We start from the raw sequence: 13,237 nt of genomic DNA, 5'->3' as shown, positions 1-13,237 counted from the left end.
GTGATTATCTACTAAGTATTGGGCACTGAGCTGGGTTTCTCTCCCCTATGAAAGGGGCTTTTTGGATTTTAGGGATCAGTGCTACCCAGATGGTTTTCCTAGAGATGGTGAGAGGCGGGTCAGAGCAAGAGCACAAAAAGGCAGTTTTCTATTCAGTAGTCATCACTATAAAGACAACTAAAAAGCTCTCATTTACTGAGGGCTGACCGTGTGCCGGGCTTAAGCCACACCAAGCACTATATTTGTATATGAACATTTGTATATATGATTCCTAACCTTGCAACAACTCAGCAAAGGTAGTTATTCTTACTTCCTATTTTACATGTGGGAAAAACACATCTCAGGGGTTAGATCTCTTGACGAAGGTCACCCAGCCATTGAGTGCTGAGCCAGATTTTGAAAACATAATTGTCTGACTTGAAAACCAGCAGGCTCTGAGATGTGACACCTACCTGAGTCTGTACCTCACCACCTCTCATAATGGCCATTAATACTTGGCAGGAGGGATGAGGGAGGGTCTCAAAGCGGCCTGTGGCTCTTGGTGAGAGTGGCTTACCTTGCTCGGCCCCTCCTTCCAGGCCCTCCTGCACTGCTAGGCCAGGAACCTCTCCTTGTTATCCTAAATGGGCCAGACGGGTGATCAAGGCAGGAAATGGAGAGACACCTTTTGAACCTGGCTTTGAGTGGTGTTAAATTCTCCAAGTTGTCAATTTAGGTCAAGTATTTTTCAACCACCTTCCACAAAGCCTTTCTTTCTTTCTGTGTAAGTCAGTTTGATTACAAATGCGACCTCCCTGACCTGGACTCTGTCGCAGCCCTGAGTGGGGCCCATGTACCCTGGGGCTTGGCTCTTGGTCAGAGGGCAGAGCTTGCCTGGAAGTGTGACTTTGAAAAGGGGGCTTGGCTTGGATCCCTGCAGTAAGTCACATGCTTTCAGCCCTCTCCTCTCTCCTCTTGTTGGAGCCACCTAAGGGGAAGCTCCAATGAAAACAGCAGGTTCCTCCCCATCACCAGAGATACATCTTTGCCCCCGTGATGGACTGGCTGGGTCCGGCAGCCACAGGCAAGCTGTGTTTTATTTGAGAACATTGTTCTTGTTTCGGGAGATAATGGACCCTGGTTAGGAGACAACACAGTAAACACAGCCTAAACGTCGCGCTGTGCAGCTGGAATGAGTCCGCACATAAATAAGAGCGCTGGGAGCCAGGCAGGTAATAAGTCAGGGGTGCGATGGAGAAAGGTTATTAAAAGAGGAGCTTGTAAAAATCTGCAACAAGGCCGAAAGCTCGGAGCGTTGCTTGATTACAGGGAACAAAAGCAGCAGCCCGCCTGTCTGGGCTCTGACTAGCTGGGTTACCAGGCACCTCACTTAAAATCCTGCTGCTACTCACTTTGTTCGGTCGTAAAGGTGCGGTTTTATACACTGAAAACTGTTCTAGGGCCGTTGTGAAGACGCGTGTGAGAGCAGCAAGCGAAAAGCTGGTGCTGCTGCACAAATGAAAGGTGACGATTCTTAATTTTGGAAAAGTGGCTGAAATGACTCTTTTACACATCTGAGCCCTCTTGTTGGTTGACTATCAGGCGAAGTTATCTTTTTGTAACAGGGCTCTCTCAGGGACGTTTCAGGCATAAAAGCAACCAAATGTATTTTCTGCTGTGTTATAGCCCAAGCAGAAAGGTCCTTTTTATTAGCTTTGTATTAGTCAGGATATGGTAGGCTATGCTCTAATAACAAATAAATCTTGGACTCCTACCGACTTAAGAAAGGAGATATCCTACCTTTCTGATGCAACACCCAGTGTGTCCTGGGCATTTCTCCTGTGTCTGTTTTCCAAACAGTGACTTCTGAGTCCCAGGCTACTTTCACCAAATAGCTACACCGGTAGGATGTCCATCAAGTAGCTACGCCGTGACTTCTTGCACGGCTGCAGGAAGGGCCGGGTCCCATGATGAAATGTTAATAGTCATGCCAGGAAGTGGTTTATTACTCCCATTCCTGTTCCATCAGCCAGAACCCAGTTACCTGGCCCCACCCAACACCAAGGGAGGCTGGGACACGGAGAGGAGCCCATGAATGCCTTGGTGAGCTCTGAGCCCGCCTCACCTTTCTTAAAGTTCGTATCTGAATGGGTGAACATACAGGTAGACCTTGCAGCTGTGGGAAGGGCTGAGCTACTTGGGTGTTACTCCAGTGACTGGTAAGTCTGTGCCTAAGGTTATAAACTTGCCTATTTTCAGGGCAGAACAAGATTGTCAAAAGGACTTACCAATCAGTTGTAGACCTGCTAAGGGGGTCCTCTGTGATTTGAATTCTGGAAACCGGTGTGTCTGTTTCCTGGCTTAACCATATTTCCAGGCTAATTGCTGCCATGCCATCTTAGCAGCTGTACTATAATTGGGATAGTATTACCTTTTAGCCTTCTAATGCTGAGGCTAATAGCTTTGGTCGGGCATTTTACTATTGATTAGAACACTTTATTAAAAGCCTTGAATCATTGTGTGAAAAGAAAAACTTGTTAAATGCAATCATATATATCTTATAGCCTAACATCTGGCATTTTTATAGTCTAAATTCATCATAAATTGCTGACATTAGTTACTACCTTCAACCTTTCTCAATTTTAAAGTGATTCAATGGTAAGTTTAATTTAAAAAATTTTTTAAATGTTTATTGAATTTATTGGGGTGACATTGGTTAATAACATTATATAGGTTTCAGGTGTACAATTCCATTATACATCATCTGTATATTTTATTGTATGTTCACCACCCCCAAGTCAAGTCTCCTATCACCTCAATGGTAACTTTTAGAGTTGCAGAAGATATCTCAGCATTGAGATTACTGAAATTTAAATTAATTAAACAAGGAGGCCATTAGATTGATGTGTCTCTAATGCTATGATGGGCTATGTAAGCACACCATAACCTAAGCCTGTCAGTGCCTCAAGGCTACAAAATTGAAACCTAAGGACAACCAATCACAAACAGATAGGCTGTAAGCTATGGCCCATCAATAACTTTCTTACTTTTATCTGCTGTTTCTCCATAGAAGCATTTCCCCCAGGCTCCTGTCTGTGGAGTACTCCTAACCACTTCTGGTTTGGTGCTACCTGATTCAAATTGATTTTTGCTCAAAGAAATTCTTAAAATTTTTAATATGTCTCAGTTTATCTTTTATCAGATTCCATGTTATATTTGATGACCTAGAGGCCTATATTTGAACAGAATGGACATGTATAGGGAGCAATTGCTACCTGAAAATAGCACTCTGCATCTAAGTTAACTTTAAACAACTTTTTCACATGGGCAGTCAACTATTTTCATCAGCATTTGGAGCTTCCCAGCAGTAAAAGGCTGGTGTGTAAAGGTTACCCTTTCATTTTATCTTCGACAATGTGGTTTGTTCTTAGACCCGGTCCATCTTCCCAGTTTGTGAGCTTGAAATTTGAATTCACCAATCCTAAACTCCATCTGTTTGTTGCCTGAAAACAGTCGAGCTGATTTCAGTGCATTTAGAAGCTGTAAATAAGTTGTTGAATAAACCTGAGTGATTGGTAGGATGTAAACGTTGAAGTCAGCCATTATATCTGTTTAAGACTTTAGATGCGGGTGTGCTCATGTCTCATCACCCATAAAGTCAGGTAAAAATTTCCCACTTTCCCATATTCCAAGTGGGGAATCGCTGCCTTCCAAACTTTGCAGAAGAAAGTAAATCCAGACTCAATTTAAGCAACTGTATCTGTCCCCTCTGATTTGCCTATGCCCTTGAAATTAATCATCCATATGTTCTTTTTGCATTTCCGTCAGTTTTCCTTCTGAAGAAACAAACAATAAAGGAAAAAATAACAACATGATATATAAAACATTTGAGTATTATTTTAGTCTTTAGGAATTTGAATTTATTCTAACAGCAGAAGTTATAGTGCATTAAAGGAACTGTAGATACACCAGGAATTCTGGAAAGCACGTGCTGAGATCTATCATCTATCTATCATCTATGTATCTATCTATCTATCTATCTATCTATCTATCTATCTATCTATCTATCTATCTATCATCTATCTATCTATCATCTATCTATCTACACCTATATATATGTGTGTATATATATATATATATATATATATATATATATGACACATACATAGCAAGAGCTACCTTTTTTCTCTAACTACTAGTATTTACTACAAGTATATTATGTTTCAAGCATTGCTAATCATTTTCCATAAGGTATTCCATTCGTATTTGCAAAGAATTCATTTGTGAGTTATACAATCTGTCCTCAGTTAACAGATGAGGAGAGCAGGTCTGGAAAGGGTTAAGTACTTTGCCTAAATCACCAGGTTGGCAAGTAGAGGAGCTGGGATTCAAATGCAGTTCTCTCTCGTCTCTCCTGTTGATTTATTTTACTTTTTATTGAAGTGGTTGGGTGATGCCAGTGAAGGAAAATGCATCTTTCCTCAAGTCCTTTGTTGCTTCCAGAAAGTCTGTGTTGATTAGGGAAAATAAGGACACTCAAGCTTTTGTTTCATAGATGTCCTTTGATATTCCTGTTTTAGATAATTCTTTTAAAGGGACAGCTAGGGCATGCATAGTACAGTAACTTCCTTCTGTGGTCACATTAATCAGAGATGGACACAGGCATCTGAACATGATTAGAGGCCTTTTTTCTTCTATATTTCTACCAGGAGGTGGGAATTCAAAATACATTTCAGGTCCTGTTTGTCCTCATAGTACCAAAACTCTGGTACCTTTCTAAAAATCAAATGAACATTATTGAGATATAATTTAAATACATTTAAACAACTCATTATGAATATACAATTCAATGACATTGGCTAAATTTGTACACCCATGTAACCACAAGGGGAAGTGTGGGTAAGTGCCTTTATTTTGGTTTCTACAAGAGGAAAAGAGCAAGGCAGGGCAAGCCTATTTAGGACTGGGTAGTTTGAATAATTTTAGCAAGCTCTCACGATTTGTCTTTTATCTGGCCCTGGGATGATTAGGGTGGGGTGATAGAGGCCTGGAATATGGGAGTTTGAATAAGGGAGTTTGGGGGTATGGAATTAATTGGCTGCTTCTAGCCAGGTCCTCAAAATTGGGTCAAGATAGTATTTAACATAAACCTATATTACACAGGTGTTATTTATTGTCCCCATTTTACATCTAGGGAACTGAGTCACATTGAGGCGAGATCATTACTCAGACCTTCTAATTATTTCCTGGGGGGCCCTGGGTTTAGAACACAAAGATCTGACTCACTAACTCGTATGCCCCTCAGTGCACTGCCTCATACCCAAGAGAGGTTTCACACCCTTCCATGATCACACTACACAACCAGAAGCCTGGGGTCCCCACTCTGTGCCCTCAGGTAGGAGTGTGGCCCTTCCTCTTCTACAAAACCATGATGCGTGAGTGTTCCCACAGGGCCCGCTAGACTCAGAGGAAGGGCCTTCTTATTTAAGTTCTTGATGGAGGCACAGACTTTCCATCAGGGGGAAGATGGCAGAGGCTGGGGCCAAGGTGGCAGCCTGGCAGGGAGTAGCAATAATTAGGGCTGGTGAATGAAGCTTTCCCAAGGCTAGATTTTCCTACAACAAGGGTTAGCCTGAAATTTCAGTGCCATCCTTTTAAAGGGGGCACATGTAGAACCATGTCATTCAATGGTGCTCAAGGAGTTTCAAGCTAAATGATGCTCCCCTCCCCCAGCAATCTCCCCAACAGTGCTGCCCAAGGCAAGCCTGCTGACTGCTGCACCAGATTCCCGGGAAAAGCAAGTAGTCCAGGAGCTGGCATGTTATGCTGTTAGGCCATGCAAATATTAAGACCTATTTGCAAATACTATAGAAAAGCTAAATTGAGTTAATTTCAGTTGCATGAGCTGAAACACTGAATTAGAAAACAATTTCAATGTCTCACTCTTTTAGAAAAAAAAATCAATGCTTTAAAATTAATTTCATTTTTTAAACTTACTGTTAACTCAATAAAGCCTTTGGGGCTTTTTAAGCTAATTGTCTTTGAACTCATTTTTAATTCAGAAGTCTTTATATAATTTTGATAATATTCGAAACACTATTCTCACTATAGCAGCTTATGTTGTCAACTTAGAAGGATACAGAAAAAATTAACGAGGCCCCAGCGTAAGAATGATCCACATATTTTGAACCATTTCTACTATATCTGTAGAAGAATAGGAACTATGTTTTCCCATTTTTTAATAAAGTCATATGTGTGTTTGTGCCTATGTATGTATATGTATAGAGTAAATATTTAACAATTCATGGACAAAATATGAAGGACTTTACAGTAGAATGTTATGTCTAGGGGATGGACAACATGAGTATTTCACTATATTATACTTCTATTTTAAGTTATTTTCAGTAAGTTTTTAAAAAATTACAATTAGTAATTTTAAATATATTTTAAACCCTGCATCAATCAATTTGTTTGACTGTGGTCAATTTCATTTTGCTCAGGTGGGAATAGGAGTTGGGCTCCTCTTAAAAGTTTTCCATGTATTATGAACATTTTTTCCACGTCATTAGTCTCTCACAACATTGATATTTTAATTCATGCCATGGTGTTCCAATTGATGACATAATCATTTATTGTCACTTTTCGGATATTAATTTCAATGGGAAAGCATGCTCATCGGAATCAACGATACAGAGGTTAGGAGAAGCTAAAAGTATGCTTTTCTCAGTCACTGTCCACTGCCCTTTTCTTGATGAACACATTTTTAAGTCTCGTGTACATGTCTCTAACCTTTTACTATTTACATAGAAACTCAAACTGCACCAGAGAGTATCCAACGAAAAGAAGGTCCCTGTCCCACATCTTCTTTGAGCTCTTCCTATTGTGGCTCTCCCAGAAGTAATCTAGATATGATTTACCAACCTCAATACAATTTGTTCACTTGCTTAATATAGGAGACATTTAATACCACTTTCTTCTTTTATTCTTAAATCTAATGAAATTGGAGTTTTAAGTCTATTGGTTTATTTTCTGGTTTTGAAATTATCGTAAAATATCTCTTTCTCGACTCACCTACCTGCAGTTCCTTTTGCATTGCCGCTGTAGGGTTAGGGCTTGTTAAGTGTTAGGGACACGGATTCCAAATGTCCACTGCCCTGTGCGTACATACCAGGATTCTGGCTCATTCAGTGACCCGAGCTTCCTTCTGGAGCAGCCAGGGACCCTGGGCTCACAGGCAGCAGACTGCCTGATGGATAACCCACAGCGAAAGGGGAGGCAGGGAAAATGTGTAGCTGGGGTTCCTGGTCTATTGTCTGCCACCGTCTTGAATTCATTGAGGTCTGACTTCTTTGAGTGTGTGGGCACCAGGCCATGACGTCTTTAAGGCTCTGACTAAAGGAGCATGTCTTCTTCTTTGGACATACCCATGAGCAGCGGGAGGGTGAGGTCAGATCTGTCACCAGAAGCTCTTTAATATCCCCCAAATTAATAAACAGCTGTCTCCGACGGGGGAAAGGTGACCAAAGAGCTGGGATTTGCTGGAAGTAGATTTTCAGAGAAGCATTATTTCAATGCCAGGATCTGACAGCCTGGGATCACACACGAGGTGACAGAACTTCCCGGACAGAGTGGCGTTTCCAAGACTCCTGCGGGTTCCGGGCAGGGAGGCAGTGGGGGTTTTAGGGGACAGCCAGTGCCCTGACCGAGGAGGGGTCCTCATTCTTTTAGAAATGATCCGCATGTCCAGCCGCCCAGCGCGGCTCAGACCGTCCTCAGTCCGTCCTCAGGTGGATGACGTGTGACTCTGACATCAGCGGCCATCAAAGCAGGGCGCTTGTCGCCAGGGCGGCAGGTTGACTCCGCGAGGCCTTCCTCCCGGTGTCCCCACGCTCCCCCTCTGCTGGCTTCTTCCCGGTCGCCAGGCTCCGCCTCTGCTTTTTTGGCAAAATCCTTTGAGATTTGTAAATAATTTTATTTCTTATCTTTTACAGTTGTTTTGCCGTCTAATTTACCTGCCTCCTTTATTTTCGGAAGCGACTCATCTTTATCGAGCCCTTCCATGGCATTCCACCCGGTGCGCATGAAAACCGCTCTCTTTCCCCGTGCATCTTTCACTGGTTTATGTGACATTGAATTAAATTACATAATTACGAGAGCACAAGCCGCTGGCACAGAAAGGGTGGGTACAATTACAGCTGACAGGGCTGAGCAGGCAACTCAATTGGCAGAAGCGGCGGTGTCGGTGTTCGTGGGGCGTGAGCCCACGCGCGGAGAGCCCGCAGCGCCCACCTCTGGCCTGCTCTGCCCTCGGCGTCGCTGGGTGTGGCTTTGACTGTCAGTCCTTGGTTGGGGACAAGGCACCGAGAGGCAGAGCGGGGGGTGCTCTAAAGCAATGGGACTGGCACTGAGGCCTGGATGCCCTTGCTCCTGACGCTGAGGGGACTGTGGCAGGAGCCTGGGTTGACAGCTTTTCTTACAATCCTTGGTACGGGGCTGGGCCTGCGCAGGTGCAGAAGGACTGGCTGACAGGGACGTAACAGGGAGCCAAGGAGACTTCAGCCGGCCTTTGGGCGAGTCACCGACGGGGAGGAGAGGTCAGCTCCTCCAGAGCTGGGGCGCAGCAAGGTCAGGAGAAGGGTCCATGGGGAACCATGGTGACTTCAAAGTCTCTTTGTGGCACTTCGGGAGCTTCAGTGTGTGTGGTTTCCCAGTGCGTGAGTGTCCCTGCGTTTCCTTCGGGCTCTGCGATGATGATGATAAATGCTGGATGTGGCCCACACATCTTCAGGACTTGGGTTAAAATGGCAAACTCATTATTCGAACAAAGCAGACAGTACCCTCTTGTGCCCCTGTTGGCGTCGCCTCAGCCTTCCTGCGAGTGGGGTGACGCTGGACAGCAAGCACAGCGCCCACTGCCGTCTGCCCGGGCGCAGGCCTGCAGCCTACAGACACGTGGGGGGAGGGGGAGGAGAGGAAGTGACATTTTGGAATGCTGTTTTGAGTGCAAACCCTCAAAAATGAAATAAAGCTTTAATCAACTAGAATACAGATGCCTTATCTTGCCTGGTCTGGGATAAGTTATTTTTTCAGATGGAGATAAAGCAATTTAGCCACTCATAAATTTGACAAGTCAAGACATAGTCCCTTAAAAAGCACTGTTGAGTGATTTGCCTGTTGTTGTACTGAAACCACTTAGTAACCATATAAGATAAGTGAGAGCCGAGAGTATAAACATGCCCAGCACTCCCAGTCGACGAGGGGAGTCGCTAAGAAAGGACGTCGAGAGCATCCTGCAGCGAGCCCACGCGCCCTGTCTGCCAGGGTGCGTGTGTGATGCGCACACGGGTGCGAACGTGGGCATGGGGAGGGCAGCTTTGTTTGTGTGAAGACATTTTATTTTGTCAACAGAATAAAAACAATCTGACCGTGGCCATGCTGACTGTCCACAGCAGAGAAAGCTTTTTCTGGACTGGCCTTTGCCTCCAGAATCAAGCACCTTGGGTCTCTAGAAATCTTATAGCTACTTAAATAATTTACTCCAGTAGGCACCGAACAGAACAGTGCCTATTTGGGGAGCCCAATTTCTTCCATAAATTTTTCATCTCCTCCAGAAATTCACAGCCCTGTTGGAAACATGGCTGAGGCGCTTGGCTAGTCCTATAGAAACCCTCCAACCTCGTTTCCTGGGCAGAGGCCTAATTACCTACCATTACCCTTCTCAGCCTCTCCTTAGCAACAGGGCATCTGCCCACCCCGAGTTTTAGCTGGGAGCATGGCCCCCGTCCACCCATAGAGGCTGGCGACTCAGCCTCCTTACTGTCTCGCTGTAACGTGTAATTAAATTTGGGCCGAGAAAGTGATGATAGAGGTGATCTATGCAAATTTCCAGATTGAGTTTTTATAACGAAGCTATGTGTCTTTCACTTTCTTTCCCTCTCCCCTCTATGAAATGGAAGTTGAAACTTCTCCCTTGGATCCAGAGATGGGAGCTTCAGATTGGGGCTGGCAGGACTGCCCAACTTTGTTGGACTATTTGATGAGAGAGAAAAATGAATTTTTCTTTTATTTAAGCCTCTGGATTTGGGTCTCTGTTAGAACGACTTTACCTTAACCTAACTAAGACTTGGCCTGAAAGATCGGTTTGTAGGGCCCATTTGTGCCTAAAATATTCTGGTTTGCTTCTCTCCAAACAGCCCAGATCTGCATCCTGAAGTCCAGACAGAACTTTGTGAGGCCAGAGCTCAGGACACTGCGGTATGTTTAAACCACGGCTGTTTGGACAGTTAAAAAATTGAATGCATTGCTGTTAGCTGAGAAAATACCATCTAGAAATTCACAATTAAATGTTTTGTTGTTGCTGCTGATTATGCAACTATTTGTTTTAATATAGTTTCAAACTTACACAAAACTTACAGAAAAGTTGCAAGAATTGTATAGGGATGTCTGCAAACCCCTTTTCTAGATTTACCAACTGTTTATATTCTGTCTGTCTATTTATTTTTGCTCATAATCCTCTGTGTGTGTGTCTATCAATATAGCCTTTTCTCTGAATCACTTGAGAGTAAGGAAACTGTCTTTCATGATCTTGTACTTTGGGAAAAACATGGTCCAATTATTTGTAGAATATTCTTTAATCATGATGAGATTCAGGCTGTGCATTTTGGGCAGAAATATCCTAAAAGGGGTGTTGCACCCTCTTAATGTTTCATATCAGGAGGCAAATATCAAAATGTTATGATATAGTGTGGTCGGCCTCTCCTTTGTCCCAGGGGCGGGGAGGGTAAGGTCATGACTTTTGTGGGTTTTTAATTTTTTTTGGTAATGTCAGCAGCCCTGAAACTTTAGCTTTGTTTACTTTCGGAGGTTTCCAGAGAACTGTGGCATGTTTATGGGGCACCGATATTCCGAACAATAAGTACTTATAATAGAAAATGTCAGTTGTGCTCTGCTTTTGGAATAGCTGTGATCTGAAAAAGGTAGTGATGAAATGAATTCTACAGAGGGAATCATATTTTTTCTAGAGGCATGACTTATACATTTGGAGATGTATTCCAGGGTCTTCTGTCTCATTGCCTTGACGTTGAAGATTGGGTAAGAAGGGGAGTGAGAACTTATGAGTGGTCCCCATGTGACATCTGTACGGTGACCACCTTCTCTTGACATCTCATGGCTGCCTAACCTGAGAGGGAGACAGAACCTTAAACATTCCTCATTCATTCATTCATTCATTCATTCACTCACTCACTCATTCAACGAAGCAGGAATCGTGCTAGGTTTTGGTGTTAGAGAGTTGAGTAAGGCAGATGAAGTACTGCCTGATGGGGCTTATATTCCACCTGGGAGGACATGAATGTACAAGTTTGGTGAATGCAATAGACAACGCTCTGCTTCTTATACCATCTGTGGCAAAGGGCCCCTCCATTCTTTCTATCTGTCAACCTAGCATTTTTAATTTCTAATTAGTCTTGGATAAATATATCCTATTACACGGGACTGAATACAGTGTGAGCCAATGGGATTTACCACCCAGATCTGAAAACCTCAGACTAGCCTATCTGCTGTTCAAAAGAGATGAGTCCACAGATTATTTCCTTGGATGCTGTGGCAATGCCGAATTGCTATACAACTATTGATGTGTTTACTTGTAATTTCTGTATGTATTTCATGGCAGATCTCGGACAAATAGTTCATGGACTGGCCCTATCCCACAGACCACACTGAGTAGCACAACCATAAAGAAGCAGTGTAGGAGGCAATCATGTTGTCAGTGGCTCTTTATATATCTCTTAAAAATTAGAAAATTGGAGGCGTCTTCTCAAAACGTGCAGACTGTCTTATGTTCCAACTTCTTGTTGAGCTCCAGGTTCATCACCGGAGAACTGATGAGCAGAGGCTGGGAGTCACCCCCTCACCTCTTAGCATCTACCAGTTGCTACAAGGACATGCAGGTTCCTTCCCGATTGTCCTCAGAGTCATTCCGTTCAGGGCCTGGTGGGAAGGATGCAGACTGAGTTAACATGTGTTATTCGAAGTTCCTGTGAACCTAATGCTAATATTATAATTCTGTAAGGTGAGGTGTTCTCAGGAGGGTAGAAAGAAGAAAGCGACTCTTAAAATAGCTTTAAATCACTCCACTTATAAAATTCTCAGTGATATCATCTGAATTTTACAGGTAAAGAAATGGTAACATACTAATTAAGGGTCTCTCTTGGGTGAACAGATAACAGAATCTTTGCACATTCTGAATGATTTTTTCCCCAGGATTTTAAAGACTGGAAAACAAACCCAATTTCAAGGTTTGGAGGAGGGTGGCATTTTATGACTTATGATTTCTTAATTCCAATTATAAATATTTTTCTTATAGATGTTTTTCCTTACAATTAAATAATCCAAAGTGCAATAAATCATGCAGCAGCTAGGCAGAATATTGCCCTCAAACCCTAGCTTGCTTTGTGCAAAAAGTGTGCTCTATCCCAAACTCTATTTACCAGCCTGACATGAGAGGACCGGCCCTGGGAGCATTCGGGGGTGAGGCCTGGGGGAAGGTCCCATGGCCCCTCTACTTCTCGTGTCTAATCTGGCCACAGAGCAGAACTTTGCAGCAGGGCAGGGAAATCAGCTAATCGCTGACACCTTGCCAGCTGCGGCGCGTATTCAGGGAGGAATTGGAGCTAGTGAGTCAAGTCTTGCTGCTTGTGTTCAGATCTGTTCGTCTGCAAAAAAAAAAAAAAAATCATTCCCACCTTAAAAAAAAAAAAAAAAAAGCCCAAAGAGCAAACAACAGCAACATCCAAACCAAACAAGAATTATAAAGGCCATCCAATAGTCATTTCTCCTGCTTTTCCTTCAGAATAGTCGTGTTTATTTAATAGACCCATGGCCCCGGATGGAAACAACAGATCAATCGCTGGGGTGTCCCACTGTGCCCGTCACCCTGATGCCCTTGCTGGTATTTACTTGAGCCTGAAAGTCATCACACGGGCACAGGTGCAGCTGATGTGGCATGACATCAGTGCTACAGAAGGGGCTGCGAGTGACAGCAATGAGGCAGATGAAATTATGCTGGGCACCCCAGGCAGCCAGCCCGCCTCCCAGCCCTCCCCCCACCCTCTGGCCACAGCCGCCGTGTCTCGTCCTCGGCTTCAATAGCCGCTGGCCCTCTGCTCGCCTCCTGCTCTGTCGGTGACCCACACGATACAGCCTCTCGTCGGCTCATGGTTCTCTGCTGGGATGAGCTCATGTTTGTGTTGCTCCCTGG

At 43.7% G+C, this 13,237-nt stretch overlaps 1 long non-coding RNA gene across 1 annotated transcript in view; it reads left to right on the top strand.

Annotated features, from left to right (window-relative positions):
- The window catches only part of LOC308566327, a 132,590-nt gene extending 119,865 nt beyond the window's left edge, over nucleotides 1-12,725 (top strand). The window contains exon 4 of the long non-coding RNA XR_014000144.1: nucleotides 10,173-12,725. This is a non-coding gene — a long non-coding RNA (uncharacterized lncRNA). The remainder of the gene's footprint in view (nucleotides 1-10,172) is intronic.
- Nucleotides 12,726-13,237: the final 512 nt, after the last annotated feature.

The sequence above is a fragment of the Miniopterus schreibersii genome, assembly GCF_964146895.1.
Source record: "Miniopterus schreibersii genome assembly, chromosome: 13".
NCBI classification, from domain to species: Eukaryota; Metazoa; Chordata; class Mammalia; order Chiroptera; family Miniopteridae; genus Miniopterus; species Miniopterus schreibersii.
The sequence above is the reverse complement of the archived record's forward strand: the minus strand, read 5'-3'. Positions and strand labels throughout refer to the sequence as shown.